Consider the following 23,238-nt stretch of genomic DNA (forward strand, 5'->3'; position numbering starts at 1 on the left):
TTTGCAACTAACATGCGTACAAGTTTACATGTACTGTGTTGTTTATCTACACGTACATTTTTCATTTCCTGCAAGGAAACAAGGAGGACGAGCCTGATTTCTAGGAAGTCACGATGCAGGTTTTGTTTACTTTACATCTGTTTGTATCGTATTTACATTGGAGAACCTACCCTTGGCTGTTCGTGAGAGGATGTGGATGTCCGCAACTATCTCAATGCTGTATTTCCTGATCGCCGGATTGGAAGAGGAGGTCATATTCCATGAACTACGAGGTCACCTGACCTGAATCCGCTTGATTATTTCCTATGGGGATATCTAAAGTCAGTAGTGCGTGAGGCACCAGTAGACACCCAGATGGAACTAGTTGCCAGAATCGTAGCTCCCTGTGATGTGATTCGAAACGCACCAGGGATATTTGTCATGGCGCGTCAGACACTTGTTCGCTTGCATTAAGGTTGATGGCAATCAGTTTCAGCACGTGTGGTAAGATACAGAACAAATGGCACGTTCATTGTGTCAGTGATGGTATTTGCAGTTAACTGTAACCAATGTAAATAAAAAAGTACTCAGTAATGTTTTTTACTCCTATGGCTTCTCCGACTTCAGGTTCTCTACCTCATATTGTTCAGTGGAGCATCCTCTATACCCTGTTAAATTTTTGCACGCTCTTACAGAAACTCCATGTAGATACGTCATTTATTTATTCATTTACGTTATTTTCTGTGCGTTACCGATTTTGAGTTTTGACAAAGAGGACTTCGAAAAGCATTTGGGAGTAGGCCTGCCACAGCCTTCGCACGCTGTTGAAGTTTCGTATGCGAACCTCGGTACGGGAACCCCAATGCCTCACTCTGCGTTGGCTGTCGACAGTCAACGTGGCCAGCATACCGGCAGAGGCGCATCCGAAAATTCACCAACACACAGCGACGTCGTGTAGGTAGCAAATCAATACAGTGTTTATTGAACAACCGTCTGGCTGCATACACAATGCAGCACAGTCCGTCAAGGGTTCAGTACAGCGATTGGGCTAAATAGTTGTCATGAACTGCAGTTAAGAGTTCGCTTCAGAGTTTTAGCTTGGGACTTTTGGATACCATCATGCCACTTGTGATTTATCAGAAATTAGAGAAGGGAAGGTATAATCTGCCACGGGAATGATCGTGTATGTACAGACATATCAGTCTTACTGGCAGAATTGAAGCTGTGAGGGCAAGTCGTAATTCCTGCAAGGGGATAATTCAGTCAGTAAGAGCTCTGGTCACAACAGTTAAGGTTTCGGTTCGACACCGAGCGGTTCTAGGCGCTTCAGTCTGGAACCGCCCGACCGCTACGGTCGCAGGTTCGAATCCTGCCTCGGGCATGGATGTGTGTGATGTCCTTAGGTTAGTTAGGTTTAAGTAGTTATAAGTTCTAGGGAACTGATGACCTCAGATGCTAAGTCCCATAGTCCTCAGAGCCATTTCAACCATTTTCGGGCTCCACTCTCGACCATGCTTATAGTTTCGTTTTGCCAGGAAGTTTCAAAAAGAATAAAGTTACAAGCCAGTACCGAAAGGTGCTCGTAACATGGGTACAGACGACATCAGTACTAAATAATAATAATGATCATCATTAGTCTTCACTTAAAAATAACTTGATACCTTGTAGAAAAAAGGTTAAGGATTTGTTTTTTATAATGTAACAGTGCAAGGAGATCAAATACGTCTATTAACGTTAGCAAACTACGTAACATTACGACATAGAAGGGCTTTGGAATCGTATGCAAAAATTACTACACGTAACATTTTGGCTTGAGGATATACAATAAAAAGTGATAAGTGCTAAATATTGGTATAGAAGGCAATGACGACTTGCTAAACAGCAAGATAAAGATACTGCTTTAATACAAATGCGTTTATTAAGTAGAAAGCAGCATTATAGCAAATGGCCCAAAGCAACGTGAAAAAGACCTCTACTCGTATCAAATATTAATAAGAAATAGAGAAAGAAGTTGCTGAAACTGTGCGTCCGATAGTACCGCTATAGTGGAATGGAAAATTGTACTGAAATGCAGGGGGATCTGCATCGAATTGACGCATGGGGCAGGGAATGGCAATTGAATCTCAATCTAGACAAGTGTAATGTCCTGCGAATACTTAGAAAGAAAGATCCCATATCATTTAGCTACAATATAGCAGGTCAGCAACTGGAAGCAGTTAATTCCATAAATTATCTGGGAGTAGGCATTTGGAGTCATTCAAAATGGAATGATCATATAAAGTTGATCGTCGGTAAAGTAGATGCTAGACTGAGATTCTTTGGAAGAATCCTAAGGAAATGCAATCCGAAAACAAAGGAAGTATGTTACAGTACACTTGTTCGCCCACTGCTTGAATATTGCTCAGCAGTGTGGGATCCGTACCAGATAGGGTTGATAGAAGAGATAGAGAGGATCCAACGGAGAGCAGCGCGCTTCGTTACAGGATCATTTAGTAATCGCGAAAGCGTTACGGAGATGATAGATAAACTCCAGTGGAAGACTCTGCAGGAGAGGCGCTCAGTAGCTCGGTACGGGCTTTTGTCCAAGTTTCGAGAACATGCCTTCACCGAGGAGTCAGGCAGTCTATTGTTCCCTCCTACGTATATCTCGCGAAGAGACCATGAGGATAAAATTAGAGAGATTAGAGCCCACACATAGGCATACCGACAATCTTTCTTTACACGAACAATACGAGACTGGAATAGAAGGGAGAACCGATAGAGGTATTAAAGGTACCCTCCACCACACACCGTCAGGTGGCTTGCGGAGTATGGATGTAGATGTAGATGTAGAAATGTTACGGTTGTGAACAGCAACGTAGAGGAGACGGCAAGGATTTGAAATACTGTTTTACAGAAGGATATTAAAAAGCAAACAGAAATAAATAGAACGAAATGATGAGGAGCTAGGAATAATAAGTGAGGGAAGACATTTATTAACAACTATTATCAAAATATGATATGTGGAATAGACGCTGTCTGTACGGTCCCACAAAAATTATTAACATGGTAATGGTAGAAAAAGTAGAGAAGAGATTGCAGGGGCAGAGAAAGAACAATTGCGTAAAGATTATTCTTACTGCTTTCGTCGTAATAGATGTGCGGAGATGAAGATTTAGCTCGATATTTAGGCCGGCTGGGGTGGCCGAGAGGTTCCAGGCGCTTCAGTCCGGAACCGCGCGACTGCCATGGTCGCAGGTTCGAATCCTGCTTCGGGCATGGATGTGTTATGTCCTTAGGTTAGTTAGGTTAAAGTACTTCTAAGCTCTAGGGGACTGGTGACCTCAGCTGTTGAGTCCCATAGTGCTCAGAGCCATTTTTTCGATATTTAGCGCCGAGAGAGAGAGGGGGAAGGGGGGAAGGGGGAAGGGGGAGGAGGTGGGAAGGAGTGCATTATTCAGTAGAAAAACTGATAACACACAACAGGGAGGTAGGGAGACAAAGGGAGAGTATCTCAGGTTCTTGTACCATCAGGAGTTGTTGCCAGAAGGAAGTTGTAATGTCGTGACAACTTTCCAGTAAGTTCATGTATTGAGAAAGTTGTACGTCTCATTTGTGACCTTCTCAAACCCAGAAGACGTAGAACAGGTGTCGCGGCCCGTGTTTCGCGCAGCAACCCTGGTTTTTGTGACTCGGCCGGCCGCCGCGGCAGCGCAGGAAGCGGCGTCCACACCTGCTGGCCGGAGCTTCCGCTGAAAGCGCGAACCGCGACGCAGCTGTTGGCTGCGCACCGGTCCGCACCCCTTTTGTTGCACGCTATGGAAACGGTGGCAGTGCTGTTTCCCTCGCCGGGCAGAGAATCGTGGGACTCTCGTCCGGCAGCGGAACAGATGCGCTGAGAGCAACGAAACGTTGTCCCGGAAGAGTGGAGAAATCTCCGTTGGGTAGCGAGCCATGTACTTGTTCTGAAGACCTTTGTTTGGCTTGCCTTGCTAGTTGGTTTGGTTAGAACACCACCGTAATTCGCTTATCATTTCGATGAGTCGATTTAAACCTCCGATCCGATCCATAGATCTAGTTCTCAAGTGCTTTGCTTAAATCGCTTCTACATAATGTCAGTACAGTTTCCTCTAAAAGACGACAACCAGTCTCCTGCTCTCTCCTCCTCTTTTTCGCATTAAGAGACCATGTCGTTTTTAATTGACCAGTGGTCTCAGATATTTAAGCGCCAGTCGAAAATGCTACTCTTTGTAAAGAAGCAATGAAAATGAGGATGTGTTATTTCGTCTGTATATTAGCCTATGTGGTGTCACAAGGCTTAGGCCTGTCCCACCCCTCATTAAATCGACCAAGACTTGTACGAATAATTGTAAGAACAGTTATTATTATTATGTTCTTTAAGTCTGTTTTTGGGTGGGAAGAAAGTTTATTTATGTTGCAGACAACGTGGAAGACGTTGCCCAACGATTATTAATATACCGTAAGATCACCACGAAAGTTCGACGTAGCGGCAAGTGGGCGAGGAATAAAACGAATGCTGCAAGCTACCGCGAGCCATGGAAGAGCCTGGGCCGCAAGGACGTCGAGCTTCCTAGGTCGTTGTTGGACGACGTCAAAGGAAGAGATATTCTGCCTTTTCTTTGTAAACCGATCGAGTCTTGAAAGGTTCATGTAAAACGTATAGGCGGGGAACACATTAGGTGGGACACGATGCCTGTAATACTTCCACAGTTATTAAAAAGTTGTTAAACGGCAAAACCAATAGTTCATCATTTATATAGATAAAAAGTAGAAAAAGAGATAGGAAAGGAAGAGTTGCGGCGTCAGAACGAAAAGTGATTCATCGCTCAGCAACGAAGAAGGACGTAAACAGCGGGCGTTACGTGGTGAAAGCAAATCAACTGATAAAATAGTAAGTCTGTAATTAAGCGTAAAGCCACGTAACACTGCACCTAATAGTCAGTGAATTATGTTTGACGCCCATTTTGTATGTTTGTGGCTAAGGGGGACAGGGGAGAGGGCTGGGTCTGCATTATATATCGTGGTAGATGTTTAGATATAAATCGTATGACAAGGCTCAAACGCTTGGACAGTGGAAACTTCAGATACGAGGGCTATTTTTTTTTTCAAGGTCCGACGGCTCATGAAATTAAAACCACAATGAAAAGCCTACGAAGATTTGTGCAGGTGTACTACGCAGCGTCTCTAGTGTCCCCATCGATCACTGTTCAGTTCTGGGCACACAATGAACACAGTAGTGGCTCCCTGCGAGTGTGAAGTGTACGCTGTCATTGCTGGGGGATCCCGCCTGATTTCATGAAATCTACGAAAGGGAATCGTCATGCGTGATAGCAAAACACGGCTATGGTGCAGCATCTCTGAAGCACGACGTACAGGCGTTCATGACGCAGGCGTTCAGGTAAGCAAGCGAGTGTCAGCCGGTGATCTTGTTCCGAAACAACAACAACAACAAAAAACTCCGCCCGAAAGGGCCCTGAAGGCGCAACGGTACCGACCGGCCGCCGTGTCATTTTCAGTCCACAGGCGTCACTGGATGCGGATAAAGTGAATGGATTATCTGATAAGATAGTGTAGTGATTCTGCAGCAGAAAGAGGTTCCTACTCAATGGTTCAAATGGCTCTGAGCACTATGCGACTTAACTTCTAAGGTCATCAGTCGCCTAGAACTTAGAACTAATTAAACCTAACTAACCTAAGGACATCACACACATCCATGCCCGAGGCAGGATTCGAACCTGCGACCGTAGCGGTCACGCGGTTCCAGACTGTAGCGCCTTTAACCGCTTGGCCACCACGGCCGGCTCCTACTAAATGGTTCAAATGGCTCTGAGCACTATGGGACTTAACTTCTAGGGTCATCAGTCCCCTAGAACTTAGAACTACTTAAACCTAACTAACCTAAGGACATCACACACATCCATGCCCGAGGCAGGATTCGAACCTGCGACCGTAGTGGTCACGCGGTTCCAGACTGTAGCGCCTTTAACCGCTTGGCCACACCGGCCGGCCCGGCTCCTACTCAATGGTCTGAAGATGACCACAGTAGTGATCGAAACCGGTCACCTTAATAAATAAATCGTGATCAAGAGTGTTTTTATAGTAAATATCTGATACGAGAGACTCGTCACTTGACAATTTATGTGTTTACTGATTAGTTTGCCGAGCATTTTGGCACGGACAACGAGCTGCACTCCAGCGTACAGATCTGGCTGAAAGCTCAGACAGCTGCCTCCTGTAATGAGGGTATTGGGAATCTGGTACCACGCTACGACAGATGTCTAGCTCCGAGTGGCGACTATGTAGGAAAGTACCTGGTAGGTGGCGGTAAAAGTTACGAACAGAACATTTTCGATTTTCGCTACAGTTTCCATTTAGCGACCGGCCTGACTATGAAAAAGGAATTCCTCGTAGAGTCCGTTTGCGAACGTAGTTGACGTTGCCTGAAAAATCGGGGTGCATATTGCCCGGTTGTGAATCGTTAACAACAACCTGCTACGTTCGAATAACCTTCTAATGGAATACTACGGGGTACACATAGTAAAATCTTTAATGTTGTTGACCTGTCGGTCGTCAATTTTTTTTTGGAAATTTGTGATAAGCTTCTATGGGACCAAACTGATGAGGTCATAGGTCCCTAGACCTACAGACTACTTAATCTAACTCAAACTTACTAATGCCAGAGACAGCACACACGCCCGCGCGGAATAGCGTCATGGTCTTAAGCGTCTTGGCACGGTTCGCGCCCCCCCCCCCCCCCCCGTCGGAGGTTCGAGTCTTCCCTCGGGCATGGGTGTGTGTCTTGTCCTTAGCGTAAGTTAGTTTAAGTAGCATGTAAGCCTAGGCACCGATAACCTCAGCAGTTTGGTCCCATAGCAACTTACCACAAATTTCGGAAAACAGCACTCACACCCATGTCCGAGTGAGGACTCGAACCTCAGACGGGGGGTGGGGGGGGGGACGGGGGGGGGGGAGGAGGGTACGGGGGTGGAGCCGCACGGACTGTGACAAGGCGCCTCAGATCGCGCGGGGTCCTCAGTTGCTAGTAATATGGTGTTAATGGTTTTGTGGCTACGTTTGTATTGGTCACAGCAAACATAACATAATAAGATTCTTCAAAACTCTGTATACTGTTTATGAACTGTGAAACAGAGGAATAGCTTAACCATGAAAGAAAGTACGGGTACATATGCAATGCAAAATCAACATAAACTTCAACTTGAAAATCTTTTACGCAGCTTTTCATCATAGTGGAATAAGTGATAAGACTACAGTAACTAGAGAACATGGTGTCTATAGAAGGCTCTCGGCAATGTTCCATCCCCCACCACCCACCCTCCCTCATTCCCAAATTGCATGGTTAGTGCAGAATGCTGCCTCTAGTAACGATTTATCAGCGGAGTTATTTTATGACTGAGAGAATTTTTCTTTTGGATACATTCTATATTGGAATTAGTCTTCTGATGGCAGTCTGTGTTCGGCCTTACTTCTTAAACACTGTATCCTCTTCAGTATTGGTTGCTGCGTAATGCTGATTCTCAGTGCTGCAATGCTCTGCGTATCCCGACTGCCAAGTTTGGCTGTGAGTGGTTTCACCTGTTGTGAGCAGTATCTGTAAAAGTTTCCGTCTGTCATTCCAGTGTGCACTGATTTGCTTCTATTGTATTGCAGTTAGAATACTCCTGAGCTGCTGTACGTATATTTCTTCTCTATGACTGTCTTGATTGTTGTGGTACTGGTCTTCTTCAGTAACAAGAACATATTCATCAATTTCAGAGCAACATCTGCACAAACTGAGCCAGTTCTTAGTGAGGACCGGTCAAATGTCAGCAACAGCCATCGCTACCGTACCTGCCAGGTCTCGCAGTGTGGTTCGCGGGTGGAGACAGTCACGGTGAAATTTCGGCAGTCTCGATTTGACGCACAGCTGACGCGTGAGCATCCCAGCGAGAGCTCGGCGCTTCCTGCGATTATAAAAACTCCTCAATGGCAGCATCCGGGCGGTCTCCACACCCGCCACAGTACAGCACAATGAGCAGAGTTACGCCATCATTCTCTGATTTTGTCGTGAGACCGGATCCAGCCGTGAACTGACTCAACTTTCCCTCCTGCTCCATCGCCTTTTGTACAGTGTTCTTTTCCGTTCCCTCTTCCCAACCACCGTCCCAGCTAACATGTCCCCTTCTTCTCGACCACAACCACCATTATTTCCATCTACTCCACTTTCCCTCTTTCCCCACGCCTTTCCCACCGAACAGATTCATACAACGTGTCTATGCAAGGCGCCATGTGCTTCCCCTACAATTACTAATGCGTATTCCACAGCCGGCTGATGTGGCCGAGCTGGTCTTGGCGCTACAGTCCGGAACCGTGCTGCTGTTACGGTCGCAGGTTCGAATCCTGCCTCGGGCATTGATGTGTGTGATGTTCTTAGGTTAGTTAGGTTTAAGTAGTTCTAAGTCTAGGGGAATGATGACCTCAGATGTTAAGTCTCATAGTGGTTAGAGCCATTTAAACCATTTTCGTATTCTAAAAGGTCTGGAGAAATGTAGGAACACATGAGGCAATACTGACCCTGCAACGAATAACGAAATGCAAACCACGATTTGTAGAGTTCGAAACAGCTTTTGACGAGGGTGACTGCAATTCTAAAGGTAACAGGGATAAATTACAGGAAATGAAAGGTTATATACAGTTTGTGGGGAAATCAGACTGCATTTATAAGAGTTAAAGGAAGTTAAAGGGAAACAGTAATTAAGAAGAGAGTGTGATAGGGTTGTGGCCTATCTCCGATGTTATTCAACCTGCACATTGAGCAAGCAGTATAGGAAATCAAAGAAAAATTTGGAGAAGGAATTAAGTTCATGGAGAAAAAAATACTGACTTTGATATTTTGCCAACGTCATTTTAACTTTGTCACAGACTGCATAGGACTTGGAAGAGCAGTTGAACGGAAAGCATAGTGTCTTGAAAAAGGGTTATAAGATGGGCATCAGCAAAAGTAAAACAAGAGTAGTGGAATGTAATCCAATTAAGTGAGCCGATGCTAAGAGAATTACATTAGCAAACGAGACACTAAAAGTAGTAAATGGATTTTACTGGTTGGACGAGAAAATGACTGATCATGGTAGAAGTGGAGAACATATAAAATGTAAACTGGCTGTTTCAGAGAAAGTATTTGTGAAAAAAGAGGAATTTGTTAATTTGAGATATAAATTTAAGTGTTAAGAAGTCTTTTCTGAAGGTATATGGGGTGTAGCCTTGTACGGAAGTGAGACGTGGATGGTGAGCAGTTAAGACAAGAAGAGAATAGAAGATTTCGAAATCTGGTGCTGCAGACGAATGTTGAAGATTAGGCGGGTAGATCGCATATCTAATGAGGAGGTACTGAATCGTATTGGGGGGGGGGGGGGGGAGAGAAATTTATGGCACAATTTGACCAAAAGAAGGGTTCGGTTGATAGGACACATTGTGAGGAATCAAGGAATCGCCAATCTGGTACAGTGGGGAAGTGTCTGGGCAAAAATGTAGAAAGAGACCAAGGGGTGAATACAGAAAGTAAATTCACATGGATGTGATAAGCAGCAGTTATTCGGAGGCTTGCACAAGTTACACTAGAGTGGAAGCAGCATTAGATCACATTCCAAGCAAAGAAAAACAAATGCCAAATATGACGGGGACGACGAACAGTAAGGTGGAAACGATTCGCATTGAAAGATAGCTAGTTCAGCTTCAATTGTTTTTTTTCGATCTTCAGGGCTGAATCAACATAAGATTAGGGCATATGAATGACAAACAACGTGGAATTTGATTGAAAGCTTCTGAAACCTTTGCCACACCCACTGCAGGGAATTCCATCAAGATAAAGTGCGAACTGTAGGTCTGAAAAATCATCGCACTTTTGTGGTCGTATTGATATCAAAGAACATTGCAAAAGTTAAAGTATCGTACCCTGTGTGTAACTGAAGTGGCGTACTCCCTCCTTTCTAGTTTCACTGCGTCGTGTGAAACGCACACGCCAACTGCGGACTGCTGAGACAAGAAACCGTAAAATTGCTTTACGAGGCGAAATGTGCCGTGAGAAAGTTTGTTGCGAAGTTCTGCCGTGAGTCTTATTGCTGGCGTGTCGACGTACTGTTGCGCGGTAAGCGTTCATACACGCAGAACGCAAGAATTACGGATATATGCACCGCTTGCTTTCAGTTTTTCTGGATATTTTCAAAATATCAGACTGAACATCCTCTAATTTCGCAAGTGTTGCCATGTTCTGTCTTCTGAAATACGGAGAAAGACGGTTTAATTTCTACAGTGAAGAACGTAATCGTCCGATGTCACACCAACGCTTACTGTACAAATGAGTCAAATCAATTTGATGACATTATTAGCCACTAGGTACGTAATCTGTTCGATAAACCATGAAGCCCCAAGATCGCACATGAAATCTTCTTTATTTCGATGGGTTATCAGTTTCGGTTAACAATCTAACCATCTGCAGCTCATAAAATATACTTGATTAACGTTGTTGCCATTACGGCTTCACACACCATTAAAATCTTCATTAAAATGACAACATCCATAGGCCTACATGAGACTGTCAGAAATAGCTTTTCATCGTTCGTGGCTAGTGTAATCGAACGATGTTTATAAAACAAAGGCGTTACCATATTATAACTTGGTGAATAGCACAATCAGTATTAAATGATAATTAAATGGACACCCTAGCTGCTGCAATCAGGCATTGATATACTTCATTGGGGACATGTTGAAAATGTGTGCCCCGACCGGGACTCGAACCCAGGATCGTTGTAGTTCGTTGCATCTGCTCGGGACGGACGTCGTAAGACATCCATTTAAGTTCGTTGTTGATCTGTTCACTCAGTTTTTTTTTTTTATTACAGAGGCACGTTACCCTCTGACCGAACACGCCGAGCTACCGTGCCGGCTTTAAAAATGGTTCAAATGGCTCTGAGCACTATGGGACTTAACTTCTGAGGTCATCAGTCCCCTAGAACTTAGAACTAGTTAAACCTAACCAACCTAAGGACATCACACACATCCATGCCCGAGGCAGGATTCGAACCTGCGACCGTAGCGGTCACGCGGTTGCAGACTGTAGCGCCTAGAACCACTCGGGCACCCCAGCCGGCTTCTGAGCCACCGAGGGCACAGAGGATAGTGCTCCTGCAGGGACTTATCCCTTGCACCCTCCCACCCTCCTCGTGAGACCCACTTTCCCAACATGTCCACACCACTACATTCGTAGTGCGCGTAATAGATGTTGCCCATGGTACTCATTACTCGTGGCTGATTAATCTACGGGGAGCGTGCAAGGGATAAATCCCTGCAGGCGCACTATCCTCTGTGCCCTCGGTTGCTCAGATGGGTAGAGCGTCTGCCATGTAAGCAGGAGACCCCGGGTTCGAGTCCCGGTCGGGGCACACATTTTCAGCATGTCCCCAATGAAGTATATCAATGCCTGATTGCAGCTAGGGTGTCCATTTAATTATCATTTCATTCTAGCGAAAGCTGCATGGTCATCAACGGTAACTGTTCTTTCGGGAACAGATACTACCTTCGTATACAATCAGTATTGACATCATCTCGTATCAGGGATCATCATAGTATATACAATGATGAGTCAAAACAGTTTGACCACCTGCTTAATAGCTTGTTTGTCCGCCTTCAGAACGGAATACATCACTGATTCAGCATATCAGGGATCCGACAGTTCGTTGGTTTTTGGAAGTATGTGCCATTTGGTGTCTACGCACAGATTACGTGATTCGCGTAAATAACGGGCGGCTGATTTGCGTACGTAATTATGGCACCCGATACCGACCCAGATGGGTTCAATAGGATTTACACCAGGCGAATTCAGTCGCTGAGACATCAATATGAGTTCACCATACTGATCCTCAAATCACTGTAGCACGGCTCTACATCTACATTTATACTCCGCAAGCCACCCAACGGTGTGTGGCGGAGGGCACTTTACGTGCCAAAGTCATTAGCTCCCTTTCCTGTTCCAGTCGCGTATGGTTCGCGGGAAGAACGACTGCCGGAAAGCCTCCGTGCGCGCTCGAATCTCTCCAATTTTACATTCGTCATCTCCTCGGGAGGTATAAGTAGGGGGAAGCAATATATTCGGTACCTCATCCAGAAACGCACCCTCTCGAAACCTGGACAGCAAGCTACACCGCGATGCAGAGCGCCTCTCTTGCAGAGTCTGCCACTTGAGTTTGCTAGACATCTCCGTAACGCTATGACGCTTACCAAATAACCCTGTGACGAAACGCGCCGCTCTTCTTTGGATCTTCTCTATCTCCTCTGTCAACCCGACCTGGTACGGATCCCACACTGATGAGCAATACTCATGTATAGGTCGAATGAGTGTTTTGTAAGCCACCTCCTTTGTTCGTGGACTACATTTTCTAAGGACTCTCCCAATGAATCTCAACCTGGCACCCGCCTTACCAACAATTAATTTTATATGATCATTCCACTTGAAATCGTTCCGTACACATACTCCCAGATATTTTACAGAAGTAACTGCTAACAGTGTTTGTTCCGCTATCATATAATCATACAGTAAAGGATCGTTCTTTCTATGTATTCGCAATACATTACATTTGTCTATGTTAAGGGTCAGTTGCCACTCCCTGCACCAAGTGCCTATGGGCTGCAGATCTTCCTCCATTTCGCTGCAATTTTCTAATGCTGCAACTTCTCTGTATACTACAGCATCATCCGCGAAAAGCCGCATGGAACGTCCTACACTATCTACTAGGTCATTTATACATATTGTGAAAAGCAATGGTCCCATAACACTCCCCTGTGGCACGCCAGAGGTTACTTTAACGTCTGTAGACGTCTCCCCATTGATAACAACATGCTGTGTTCTGTTTGCTAAAAACTCTTCAATCCAGCCACACAGCTGGTCTGATATTCCGTAGGCTCTTACTTTGTTTATCAGGCGACAGTGCGGAACTGTATCGAACGCCTTCCGGAAGTCAAGGAAAATGGAATCTACCTGGAAGCCTGTATCTAATATTTTCTGGGTCTCATGAACAAATAAAGCGAGTTGGGTTTCACACGATCGCTGTTTCCGGAATCCATGTTGATTCCTACAGAGTAGATTCCGAGTTTCCAGAAATGACATGACACGCGAGCAAAAACGTGTTCGATGTCGGAGATATAGGTCTATAGTTTTGCCCATCTGCTCGACGACCCTTCTTGAAGACTGGGACTACCTGTGCTCTTTTCCAATCATTTGGAACCTTCCGTTCCTCTAGAGAGTTCCGGCTGGCCAGGCAGAATTTCGATATTCCTCTGCGCCCCATCAGCGCCAATGATGGGGGGGGGGGGGGGGCATATCGAACACGTCATGACCTAAATCTGAATATCTGTAGTGACGTTTACATGTTGAACAAAGCGTGTGCACGCCGATGTTTGCAACTAATTTACGTCTTTTTTTCATATAGTTATATAATTGTTACCCTGTGTTTACCGTGCAGCCTCTGACGAAGTAGGGAACGCTGAGCGCCTGTTAAGGCAGACGGCGTGGGCGTCGCGCCGGCGGGAAGTCGCGGAGGGTGTGAGCCCACGTGTGAGTGACGTCACCGCGGCCGACACCCTCGCCGGGTCAGCAGGTCCCGCCGCTGGCAAGGCCGGCGGATCGCGCCCACCGAGGCCTCCGCTGACGCCCCCCGCGTCTCTGGCTGCGTAAACTGCAGCCGGTCTAACGAGAAACCCAGGCTTCGCGGAAAACTACGCGTGCCGCAAGCGGCGGAGAATATCCGCCGTCCTTCGTAAAACCAGTGATTCAGCTAGTTTCGTGACAAGATTCAATATTGACGGTAAACTCTAGAGGATATTTTAGAAGTCCACGCAAAGACTGTATACTGAAAACAGTTTCAAGAATATTGCGTACAACCTGTCGTCTGGTTTGGCACACATGCCAGTCTGCAAATTCTTTGCACGCTACGTTTTCCTTCAAAAGCCGATTCTGCATATTGATTTTCTGCTACTCCTTTCGTTGCGTTACCAGATTAACTAAACTGGGATGCCTCAATACTTATCCGATAAGCCATTTCATTCAAAGTGATGAAGTCACAGTAGCGTCATTTGAGAGTAATTCTTGACACAATTGAATATCGCATCCTACGGATTTTTTTCTTCGGCTATTGTGTTTACTACGTCTGCACTCCACTCTCTACATGTATTATGTAAAAAAAAAAAAAAAAAAAAAAAAAAGACCAACACAGGAAAATTAGCTTTTGTCTAATTTTTAGTGTTACCTACAATGTCGAAGTTGTAGCTGTATCTTTCACTTGTAGGACCTCGTAGAAACTGGTCGTGGAGAAATTGCGGAAGTCAGTTGCGCACCTGATGTTAAGGTTAGTAGTTCGAATCGCAAGCGGTGGTCCTTTCCTTTCCCACTTTTCTGTACTTTCCTTTCTCCATTTTCTGCTTGACCCGTATAGATCACTTGTAGACAACAAAAGCATCTCTTTAGTCCTCGATAGAAAGTCCTATTGTTATATTCTTCCTATTTCCTTCATTTCCATAACAATCATTTGCTGTAGATGCCGAATCATTCGAAATATTTGCTTTTTGAATGTCTTGATAGGAAAAACGAACTTCGACAGCGAAACGTAGGTAATAACTATACTTTTTTTTATGTCGACCAGTAACTCACAAAGCCATTATTGCATTCACAATATTTGTTCCACAGGAGAGTAATGTTTTACCCTTAACATGTTACGTTGTGAAGACTATAATTGCCGCGCTGGATTAGCCGAGCGGTCTAGGGCGCTGCAGTCATGGACTGTGCGGCTGGTCCCGGTGGAGGTTCGAGGCATGGGTGTGTGTGTTTGTCCTTAGCATAATTTAGGTTCAGTAGTGTGTAAGCTTAGGGACTGATGACCTTACTACTTAAGTCCCATAAGATTTCACACACATTTGAACAAGACCGTAATTCAAAAACAGCTGTAAATCTTTTTTATTGTTGACAACTTGACTCAATAGAAAAAATAGGGACGTTTTAGGGAAAATAAGTGCTAGAATCAAACAAGAGGTTGTTAGACGCAGAGTTTTATGTACCTAGAAAAGACTTACCTCCTCGACGAAAAAAGCACGTTGACAGGGGTGTCAAATAATAATTTAAGACTGAAATTTCTTTGGAAGAAAAAAAAGGGCAATGCATCAACATAATTATCCTCTGTTTTGTGTAGACTATGCCAGGGTTGTCGTCTGTATTCGTAGCTTTACCGGGAGTATATTTTTCATCTCGAATTCCTTTTTTTTCTTTTTTTTTTTTTTGCAACGTACGAAAACCATGTCAGTACCTCCCTGCCGTCTTCGTCAACGTCGTAACTAAAGTAAATGTTTGATATTGCTGCCCACAATATTTAAATTTATTGATCTGTTGGGAATTAACCTAGGGTATAGTTTGTGAACCGTGAAAGCTACCTCAACTCATTCATTTTTATAAGTTGAGATGTTGAACGTATATGCGTTGCGTACCTATTCGCAATAGCTCTGTTTCGTGTTGGAGAGATTCGGTATCACAGCGCCAGTGGTCCCTTTCCATGTGACGGTGTCCGTCCTTGCTGCGCCTGGAACAATTCCAGCCACCTGACAGCGAAGTTCCCACAAGACTCTCTGACGTAACGTAATTTCCCGACAGCTGATATTACGTACGAGTCTTGCGAGACCTTTCTGACTTCCAACAGGCCTGAAACTGCGTAGATAAACACGTTCACAATCGCTGCAAACAGAATAAAGGGTTGCAGAGCTTAGTTTAGATTACATACAGAGTTGCCCCACGAATTAGAAAAATGCCCAGTTTGGTTCAGGTAGTGTAGCAGGTGCTTTTTTCCAAGAAAACTCTTCGTGGTACTGTGTACGTAAACTTTTGAAGTTGTCCTCTAACGTCAAGTTAATTCTCGTAGATTCTGAACAAGGCTTCAGTTTTTTGTCCCGATTTCAGATAAGATTCACACAGTTCACATTTTTCTACTTGGTCCTCTTATAGCTCCCACAGGATTTGCCAGTTGAATACGCGTTTAGCATCTAGATTAGCTTCTGATCTAAATTTGCTTCTGTTCAAAGGCATTCTCTTAACAAGCCCGAACCACACGATCCATTTTATTTAAATTGTCCCTATAATATCATTTCCATTTCCTATCCTCACTCTTATTTCTTCTTTGCTTGTCTAATCCTTTCTTGCTACTCTACAACAGCGCCTCCAGTAGGCTGTTTCCACTGTTATTAACTTCTTTTTATTCTTGTTTTTAATATCCCGTCTGTATTTATACTTTCAATTACTGTTTCATATGTTTTGTCTTGCTATCGAAAATTGAAACAGTCGAGTTTCTTCGTCTGCTATTAAAGGTGTAAACTCTAATCGCAGCTTCTTCTGTAATAGCTACATCATTTCACACTCATCCTTTGTGCAGAATTTCATTTCCTGTACAATCTCTCTTTTTAATAACATGTACATTCTTTTAAGAATGTCATACTTCTCTTATAAATGCGGAATACAACACTCGAAAAACACCGTTTGAAAGACAAGGCATAGCTGATAAACACCGAACGTGAAAAATTTTTCTGATGCGTATTACAATGTCAACACCCAACCTTCTCTCCGGACACCGCTACCATACTGAGCAAGAGAGAACTGTTCGATGACAAACAGACGATTTTCCAAAATCACTGGCGACTCGAGCACGAAGTTACTGCAGCTCTCGCCGTCTGTCGAATTTTATCACATATAACGTACAACATAAATCGTATTTAATACGACTAATTAAAATTAAGTTTCGCAGTTATTTGTTTTCTACATCATCTTCTTGGAAACATTCTACTGCCTATTACGCACGGCACACGCTATTTATAAACGCAACAAAAGTCGATTCCTTGTAATACGTTACAGTATTTTTGCCACTCGACTCGTAGATGGTAGAGATATTGGCGGATGTACTCTGTCAGAGTAACGAGAAATAGAGAATGGGCAGCAGTCGCCGCATGGTAGCAAGTAGCTGGCTTTGAGGTCGTAGCACCAGGCGGACGACCTGGCTCGTGCGTCGATGAGACGTCTCCAGGACTATTTTGGAGGCTCCAGCGCGCTTCTCGGAACGCGGCGGAGGAGGAGTGTCGCTGTGACGGAACACTTTACGCGGCTTTCGCAACATCGCAGTCGGTCGGCTGTGGGCTCTGCGACGGTAATCAATGCCGAAGAGCGCGTAGGGGCGGATCGCTAAACGCCTCGTTTGCCGTGGTAATTGGAAGGCAACCTTCACAGAATGTATTAGCATACGACGTAAATTAAATTCTCCCTACCTTGGGAGAAGTTTAAATGTGACTTAGAGACAACGGTTTATTACTGCATTAACGCTCCGTTATTTAGATATTGTTTAACTTGGTTGCTGAGAAGCGGAAAGGTCTGCAGCCCAACCCCCAGTTGGGTCTAGGATTTTCTACTGGCAAAGATCTGTGTCTGTGAAAAAATTATGTTGCTCCATTGTACAGGTTCCGCGTTTAACTGCGGCTCCTCTGTACCTGTGTTGGTGGATAAATCGATCCTCATATCGTTCTGCCACCTGTAGGAGACTGACTGGCAAATTTGCTATTCTAAACATATTCACGTAGATGACCGCTCTGTTTACACACCGTCCTGGAAACCGCTAATATTTCATAAGCGGTTCAGCACAGCGGAACAATATTTTCTGTAATTACTGGGACGGAAAGGGACGAGTTCTCTTAATGGTCTAACGGACAGAATTTACGGAATTATTATTTGCATTCAAAAAGTGCAACCGTGTACATTTTCAATGACACGATCTCTTACAGACCAGAGTATGATGATATTGCTCTTATTAACGTTTGGAGCAAAAGTTTTCGCGAAAAGAGGCGGGAAAGTCTATGACTAACAATACATGGAATTTCACCTTCTTTGCCGCATAAACATTTTGTAGCGGTGAGGAAGATACAATGTGCCAGCAGTGCATGTGTCTCATATTCGGCACAGTGCCCGTCCTTACTTGGGTAAGGTTTCATAATAAATGACTGTCAGCTCAGCTGACCCTCCACAGATGAATATGTAATATCATGTGCGAGACGACGTGGGTTGTTGGACCAGAAGGAAGCCGGCCGCGGTGGCCGAGCGGTTCTAGGCGCTTCAGTCCGGAACCACGCGGCCGCTACGGTCGCAAGTTCGAATCCTGCCTCGGGCATGGATGTGTGTGATGCCATTAGGTTAGTTAGGTTTAAGTAGTTCTAAGTTCTAGGGGACTGATGACCTCAAATGTTAAGTCCCATAGTGCTCAGAGCCATTTGAACCATATACACATTTAGAAAAAGTGCAAAACAGAATAAATGTCAAAAATGGTTGAAATGGCTCTGAGCACTATGGGACTTAACATCTGAGGTTATCAGTCCCCTAGAATTTAGAACTACTTAAAACTAACTAACCTAAGGACATCACACACATCCATGCCCGAGGCAGGATTTGAACCTGCGACCGTAGCAGTCCCGCGGTTTCGGACTGCAGCGCCTAGAACCGGTCGACCACCCCGGCCGGCAATAAATGTCATTTTTGTCAGTGCAGCAGTAACGTAATTTAATGTGTTGTAGCTAAATCGAAAATAGATGTGGAAGGAACAAAAACCTGTAATATTCAAGATCGAGAAAACTCTCATTCTCTCTCTCTCTCTCCCCCTCCCTCCCTCCCTCCCTCCCTCCCTCCCTCCCTTTCTCCCTCTTCCTGTCCCCCTCCCCCCTCTCCCTATGTGTGTGTGTGTGTGTGTGTGTGTGTGTGTGTGTGTGTGTGTGTGTGTGTGTGCGAGAGAGAGAGAGAGAGATAGAGAGAGAGAGAGAGAGAGAGAGAGAGAGAGAGAGAGAGAGAGAGAGAGGGAGGGGGTGGGAGGCGGGGGGGGGGGAGGTTAGGTGAAAGAGGAGACGGATAGTTTGAGCAAATATGTACACTTCACAGAGAATAATCTGTACGTGCAGTGAAATAATCTAACAGCCTATGTAACAATTTGTATTACATGAACAGTCTCAATAAAACAAAACAAATAGTTGGAGGATGCTCTTGTAAGCCGAAAACAGTCAACCTGTAGAGCAGCCTCAGTTGTGTGCTTACCATTTCCAATTTTATTTGGTATGACTCCACCAACTTATCATTGCTACTGAATTATCAGATTTGCAGAGTGACCGTCTTGACGTGGAAATGTGTTGTCGTGAAACTAGTCCGAGACGCGGTAGCTAGCTAGCTGGCTGGCTGGAGCAGTTGCGTGCCCACCGGGAAGCGCTCTGTTGACAAGGAAGCGGCTGCTCCAGTGTTCTCCAGCACAGGATGCGGCTTGCGTGTGCGGCCGACGCACCGCCGCCAGTGATGACTTTATTGTGGAAAAGGCCGGCAGCGCACCGCACCGCACCGCTCTTAACAGGAACTGCGGTGACGGCGATGAGCAATGTTTGTTCAGGATATGACACTCTGCCCCCCGTGAGCGACCTTCCAGAATATACTTGCCTTCCTGGGGAACGACTCCCTAGCCCATGGTACAGCTTACCTAAGAGCAAGTCGGCAAAGTGTGTATGCTTCGCTGTACTCTTTCACGCTGTGTACCTTCGCTGAAGCAAGCGCAACAATAAGAAATGAGATAGAACAAGTGCGCTGAGTTCGATATTCGTTACAAATTATGATGTTTACCATACATTTTCTATAATATATATTACTGCGCCGCGAAGGAACAAAACGTTTAAGGTTTAACATCGACCACGAGGCTATTAGGGACAAAAACACCACACTCTTCGGACTGGACAGGGATGAGAAGCAAGCCGTTCTTGTCTTTCTCAAACTAACCATCTGAGTGCTCACCTTACGTGATTTGAGGAAAGCATAGCAAAACTGAATTGTCAGTAGGGAAATTTCCGACGATGCTCCAGACTAATAGAGGTATGGTGCCTTAATTTCTCCGTCACCTAAGTCGAATATCGTATTACAGAACAGCTTGAAGTATTCAGAAGCGAGCTGTTTCAAATCAGATTTGCGTGAATTAGAAAGCCTACTTTTTAATATGCTAATGATAATGGCAAACAGGATACAACAGAATGAATGAAGTACCTCTCTCCCCTCCAGCCCCTTTCTCTGCACACAATCTTACACATAATCAGACATAACATGCTATGCTGGAAACCAATGTGCTACCAAGTCTTCCAAAAGTAAAAAGTTTGTGTGCTATTGTGAACTGCAAATTATGATACGAAAGATCAGTTGGGAATAACAACTAAAAAGTGTGATAGGGAAAAATTGAGTTTTCTTGAAAGGTTTCGGACTTCGCATTACATTTGTTACCATTGAAGTATGTCTCTATCGGTACTTAATAAACAAATGTGTGGTGGAACAGCGTATCATTCAACATGATTTTTTTCAGTTGTTAGTAATTTGTTTCGGAGTTTGTAAGGGAGTAACGTTCTAATTCAGAAGGCTGTTACACTGCTTCTTTGTTTGATTCGGAAAACAAAACGCCGTAGGGCAGCCAATCATGTTCAGTTGTCATAAGCCGTAACAGGGGAGCTCTTAGTATATCGGATGACTGATTTTTGTGCATTTACTTGACAGAATTGAGTACTTCTGTCTCCTTGAAACGCTTTATATTACTGTAATTCAGTGGACGTTACTACTAGACGCATTTCCGGAAGAAGGCGGAGTTCAAATAGGCATTTCATTCACAGACAGTGCTTGAAAAGAATTATTATATATATGCCTCTCAACGATTTGTTACTAGTGTCACGTAATTTTCACAGCTCATACGACGGTTATATAGCTATAGGGAGTTTTCCAGATCTCTCACAGAATACTGGCTCTTGAAATTTTCTAGCTATGTTTTCCAGTTTTGCCAGTTATATTTCAGACACTCACTTGCGAGCAAATCACCCTGTGAGTGTTTGCACTGTTATGCTCCTTGTATGCGCTGCTTCGTCTGTCGGTCATCCTCGTGTAAGTTTTTCTGCAGTTTTACATAAAAACACGAATGTTTTAATACAGCCACTTAAATCTTTCTCCGGTTGAGTTGTCGCGCTCAGTTCCTAGTACCTCCTCGTTGTCTACGAGACCGAGCGAGGTGGCGCAGTGGTTAGCACACTGGACTCGTATTCGGGAGGACGACGGTTCAATCCCGTCTCCGGCCATCCTGATTTAGGTTTTCCGTGATTTTCCTAAATCGCTTCAGGCAAATGCTGGGATGGTTCCTTTGAAAGGGCACGGCCGATTTCCTTCCCCATCCTTCCCTCACCCGAGCTTGCGCTCCGTCTCTAATGACCTCGTTGTCGACGGGACGTTAAACACTCATCTCCTCCTCCTCCTTGTCTACGAGACGGTAAATGTCATTTCTCCTGTTTACTGGAATTAACGACATGTGACGATAATTTCGTCTCCTGTGTTTATTGAAATTAATGACTTCCGTGCTCTGGGCGTCCTCAAGCACAATGACAAGTGGACTGCAAGTTTAACAACTTTCGTTATATATCGAAACTGACATGGGAGGAATCGAAGCAGTTGACAGACGGAATAAAAAACGCGATATGCAACCTAAGAGTAGGAAATTTAGAGTAATACGCGTGTAAACATAAAAATAATGTTTGAAATGCTATTTTCGTTAAGCCCGCATCTCGTGGTCGTGCGGTAGCGTTCTCGCTTCCCACGCCCGGGTTCCCGGGTTCGATTCCCGGCGGGGTCAGTGATTTTCTCTGCCTCGTGATGGCTGGGTGTTGTGTGCTGTCCTTAGGTTAGTTAGGTTTAAGTAGTTCTAAGTTCTAGGGGACTGATGACCATAGATGTTAAGTCCCATAGTGCTCAGAGCCTATTTTCGTTAATGGTTCATGCTAGCCACGAGCATAAACTCTCTAGGGCGCTCCAAATTTTGATGTGTTATTTTGTCCGCGCAGTCGGTCTGTTTTTTGGACACGCGAGGCGTGGTGTGCGCAGACAAGCGCTCTGCGCGAAGAGAGCCGAGTGTCGGTCGTCAGCGATGCTGCGTGGACCAGAGAGAGCCGTTGTCTGAGGCAGGCTGCCGCTTATCTCGCAGTGGAAATAGCAGCTCATCCTAATTGACCGCAGCGAGGAAGCTAGCCGCGATTAGATAGGAGCACTTCGCATTCCTTCCTTCTGCAGCTGCTGTGCGCTAGTTCTTCCAGGCACAGCTAAGCTAAGCATGCATGAGAGTAGGTCTTCCTGGACATAGATCTGGCCAGAGAATGTCACTGAGTGAAGGCAGGAAGCAAAAAAAACTCTCTCGTTCAATCAGTTTCAGAGCATGCAGGAGGAACATCATTAGTTCATTTTTCCATATTTTCGCTTGTAATTCTCTACCTTTTATCAAGACGAAACACTCGCTTCACTATTCAAAAGTTACTTAAGACTCTTCTTTTGCCATATCCTTTTTTTCCCCCTCGCTTTCCTTTTCCCGTTTCTTTTTCACAAGTGTATTCCATTTCAAGCAAATAACATTGTGGAGCATCATTCAGAGGTCACTAATGTTTAATGTGTTCCTATTTTGGTAGCATATAATTCACTGTGACGCACACGGCTGTACTTATGTAGAATTTGGTTTCCAGAATGAGATTTTCACTCTGCAGCGGAGTGTGCGCTGATATGAAACTTTCCTGGCAGATTAAAACCGTGTGCCGGACCCAGACTCGAACTCGGGACCTTTGCCTTTCGCGGGCAAGTGCTCTACCACCTGAGCTACCCAAGCACGACTCACGCCCCGTCCTCACAGCTTTACTTCCACCAGTGGTAGAGCACTTGCCCGAGAAAGGCAAAGTCCTGAGTTCGAGTCTCGGTCCAGCACACAGTTTTAATCTGCCAGGAAAGTTTCAGAATTTAGTTTGCATTCCTCTTGCGTATGCAAGTTGTTACTTCCACGCAAGTTCTTATTGCTCTAATCTATATCTCATAGGTCTGCCCCTCGTGGTCTCGCGGTAGCGTTCTCGCTTCCCGAGCGCGGGGTCCCGGGTTCGATTCCCGGCGGGGTCAGGGATTTTTCCTGCCTCGAGATGACCTTGCCTAGTAAAGCGGTGCGCGTCTCCCGCATCTTTCCCCTTCGCTCTGTAAAGAAGCATGGGACTTCATTTCCATTATTTTCCATATCTCATAGACCATAGGCGAGTCACAAATAGAGGCTAGACGATATGCACCCTCACCGTTAACTGTCTTGGAATTTAGTTAGTAGATTTTCGCGAGATAATAGGGGC

The 23,238-nt window shown here is 44.9% G+C and overlaps 1 protein-coding gene and 1 non-coding gene across 3 annotated transcripts in view; both read left to right on the forward strand.

The window, feature by feature from the left end:
* Positions 1-23,238, forward strand: part of LOC126191402 (uncharacterized) — a 460,945-nt gene that overhangs the window by 86,561 nt on the left and 351,146 nt on the right. The window lies entirely within an intron of this gene.
* Positions 11,340-11,414, forward strand: Trnat-ugu (transfer RNA threonine (anticodon UGU)). Its single transcript has one exon. It is a non-coding gene; the product is annotated as a tRNA-Thr (tRNA).

This window comes from Schistocerca cancellata, chromosome 6 (genome assembly GCF_023864275.1).
Source record: "Schistocerca cancellata isolate TAMUIC-IGC-003103 chromosome 6, iqSchCanc2.1, whole genome shotgun sequence".
NCBI lineage: Eukaryota > Metazoa > Arthropoda > Insecta > Orthoptera > Acrididae > Schistocerca > Schistocerca cancellata.